The sequence below is a fragment of the Anabrus simplex genome, chromosome 6, assembly GCF_040414725.1.
Source record: "Anabrus simplex isolate iqAnaSimp1 chromosome 6, ASM4041472v1, whole genome shotgun sequence".
NCBI classification, from domain to species: Eukaryota; Metazoa; Arthropoda; class Insecta; order Orthoptera; family Tettigoniidae; genus Anabrus; species Anabrus simplex.
The window spans coordinates 332,713,682-332,717,639 of record NC_090270.1 but is presented as its reverse complement, the minus strand read 5'-3'; the positions used below and the strand labels follow the sequence as shown (position 1 = coordinate 332,717,639).

Here is a 3,958-nt window from a genome sequence, read left to right as displayed (position 1 = left end):
CTACATGACAAGCCAGCCATAAAATCGTACCGCCACATCTTTATGGAAATGTTGTCTCATGGAATCGGAACCACGGCTAAGGCGTCCCCCACTAAAAGTGATGCGCGTTGGCAGGGCCCAGTCAGCGTGAATAGTATGCAAGGGTTACCGTTGCACAGGTGGCGACGGCTAAACAAACGAGCCCCCACATTCTGTATAGCTCACTGAACGTCAGGACTATGTCTGGTTGAAGCAGTGAAATGGCCACAACACTTAAAAGAAGGCATATAGACATCTGTGCAGTGCAGGAAACAAGACGGAGTGGAGAAAAGTCATGCGACATTGGGTGTGAATACAAACTCATATACAACGGAACCCAAAGAGCAACTAATGGTGTTGGCATTGTTATATCAGCAAAGTTTGATGGTTCTGTCTCTGAGGTGCAATGCTACAATGATCGTCTGATGAAAATCATATATGTCACGGATAGGAAGGTCCATTTTTTCAGTGCCTACGCTCCACAAACCGGCCTAGATGCAGAAACCAAAGATGCCTTCTGGGAACTGCTTGATGAGAAGACTGCTGAAGTGCCACCAGAAGACTACCTTATCTTTGCCGGTGATCTGAATGGACACTTTGGACAGAGGAAAGAAGACCACACTGCCCGTGGTGGACATGGATATGGAGAGAAGAACAACGACGATCAAAAAATTCTTGATTATGCAGAAACTCATGATCTGATCATCACAAACACCTGGTTCAAGAAGCGTGATACTCATCTAATCACATACTACCGTGGCTCCAATACAACTCAGATTGAATACATCCTTGTGAGACGACAAAATTTCACAGATGTTCTAAATACAAAAGTTGTTCCTTACAAAACCGTCACGACGTAACACCGATCAGTCATCTGCAAGCTACGGATAAAGTCGCCAAGAGACGAATACTCACCCAGAAATCGACCTAAAAGAATCAAATGGTGGCTCTTCAAGGAGAAGGAGGCTGACGTTACAAAAATTACAGTGCCACCAATCACCACAGTTGAAGAGAGCTGGACTAAACTGAAAGACGCCGTTCATGAAACCACATGCTCTATTTTGGAACAACTAAACCAGGACGACAAAGGATTGACAAAGACACGTGGTTTTGGAATGGTGATGTTAAAGATGCAGTGCGGAAGAAGAAACAGCTGTATCATGAGTTTCTTTCAGATAAAACACCATCTTGTTGGAATGCCTATAAAGCAGCCTGTAGTGAGGCGAAGAAGGTTATTGCTGTAACAAAAGCAAACCGATATGCAGACCTATATGCAAAACTTGACATGCATAAAGGCGAGCGGCACATTTACCGGCTACTCAAATCGAGGCACTGCAAAACGGAAGACATCCAATGGTTTTACAGCATTCATGATGAAACAGGTGACCTGTTGGTCAACTGGAAGAAAGCGCGAGAACGCTGGCGGGGCTATTTTGAGAAACTTTCAACTGAAGAATTTCCCCACCCACCAATCCCAACCACCTCCGCTATTGAAGGCCCAGTGAAGGAAATTGACGTAACCGAAGTCCAGGCTGTTCTGAAGATGAAACCAGGGAAAGCCACTGGCCCCGATGACCTTCCGGCAGAGTTCTGATGCTCTAAACGGTGGGATGCGGTAATATGGTTAACACAGCTTTTCAACCAGATCATCAATGAAGGTGAAATACCATCAGATTGGCGATGGAGCATAACCATACCAATCTTCAAGAAGAAGGGAAGTCCTGCGAATTGTTCTAATTATCATCCAATCAGACTTCTCAGCCATGCGATGAAGGTCTCTTCGAACATATTCCCGACAAAAGGATTTGCGAGATAGCCAAACTTACAACAAACCAAGTTGCATTTGTGAAAAATTGTGGCACAACAGATGAAGTCCGTGCTGCACGGTTGTTAGTTGAGAAACACTGTGAAAAGAATAAGCCACTTCATCTCGCTTTTCTGGAACTTGAGAAGGCCTTTGATCGGGTGCCACATGACCTAATCTGGTTAGCGTTATGAGAACATAACATTCCAGAGCACCTTATTAAGTGGGTACAGATGGTCTAGATAGAACCAAGGAGTTATGTTTAAGCTGCCGCAGGAGAGTCCGATGATTTCCGCATCTCTCGAGTCCATCAAGGCTCTGCCTTATCACCACTGCTGTTCATTCTTGTGATGGACACTGTTACATCAGACCTGCACAAACCAATACCATGGACACTTCTCTATGCTGATGATGTCATGTTGGCTGCTGAGAATAAGCTTGATCTCCAGCACCAAACAGAAGAGTGGAACAACTGACTAGCGCAATATGGTCTGCGTCCCAACAAAAGGAAGACAGAATACATGACATTAGATCCTCGAGAAGTTGGAACCATCGACGTTGACGGTGAAGATCTACCACGAGTAGAGAAATTTAAATATCTTGGCTCCACAATCTCTGACGATGACCGACTTACGAGGTCAACACAAGGATACACGCAGCCTGGCTGAAGTGGCGAATGACAACGGGCATCACCTGCGACCGTCGGATGAAGGACCATCTGAAATCTAAGATCTACCGGGCTTCTTCTTCTTTGTCGTTTAGGCCTACTGAGGACCACGGGGCTCGTATCTACTCTTGGGTAAAGTTGTTGCTTTCTTCTTCTTCCAATACTCCTTCATTTGCTGACTATGAGCCAGCTTTCTCTTCTCGGTCCACTTAGTTTCTGTAGTCTTCTTACTTGTAAGGGATGTTGGGAAAACTCCGCGTCGGATGGCTTGACGGAACAGTAGTCAGTCATGAGTTTGTCCCAGTGGGATATCTGGTTGTTCCATATCTGACTTAACTGACGTGATCCATTTGTTCTTAGAAGCCTTGCCTCTTCCTGTTACTGTGAATATCCTGTTGGTGAGTCTTTTGGAATCCAGACGGGCCAAGTGTCCATAAAAGGTCAGGCGCCTTTTCCTTATAGATGTGACGATGTCCTCCTGGTGTTCATACAGTTCATCATTATGGCGGATTCTGTAAGTGCCTCCTTCCTCTCTGATTGGTCCTAATATCCTCCTCAGGATCTTCCTCTCTTTTAACTCCAGCTTTCTGAGTGGGTCCTTCCTAGCCATTACAAGACACTCAGAAGCATACAGAACAGATGGTTTGACTACCGAGTTGTAGTGTCTGAGTTTGAGGTTCTTGGAGAGGCACTTAAATGAATAGATACGACGATACGAGTGATCTACCGGGCTGTTATTCGTCCTGTTACTCTCTACGGCACCGAGTGTTGGCCAGCTACGAAGAAGACAGAACGTCGACTAAGCGCCATGGAGACGAAGATGCTTAGGTGGACAGCTGGCATCACTAGACTGGATCATATATCAAACGACGATATTAGAAAACGTTTTGGTGTTGCACCGATCCAGAAGAAAATGCAGGAAAACCGTCTACGCTGGTTTGGGCATGTGTTGCATGCAGAAGACAATACATTGGCAAAGTTAGCGTACACTGGAAGTCGCTGGAAAGAGGTCGAAGGGACAACCAAGACAGCGATAGACCAATACAGTGCACGACGACCTGAAAGCTGTAAGACTACATCCAGACATGGCCCGAGACTGAATTAAGTAGAGACAACGAATCTTCACAGTGGACCCTGCCACCAGGCGGGACAAATGCTAAAGAAGAAGAAGAAGAAGATACAAGGGCACAGTTTTGGAAAGAAACAAACTCTTATGAAATTTGGCAGTTTATTGCGTTAGTGTTGTTGATGGGAATAATACAAAAGTTTGAAATAAAAATGTATTGGTCACAGGACAGTATTTCAAAACACCAATATTTTATGAGACCATGTCACAGGCCTACTGCAAAAAGAAAAAAGTGTAAATAGAGTGTAAAGTAAACTTTTATTAACCTTGAATAATATATGAATGTGTTCCCTTAATAACTATTACTCATTCCTTGCTTCCAAAAAATAAATAATTTCCTCCA

General features: G+C 44.5%; 1 pseudogene; it reads left to right on the top strand.

Moving 5' to 3' along the window:
- The first annotated feature begins 2,172 nt into the window (after nt 1-2,172).
- On the top strand, nt 2,173-3,589 carry LOC136876012 (uncharacterized; annotated as a pseudogene).
- Nucleotides 3,590-3,958: the final 369 nt, after the last annotated feature.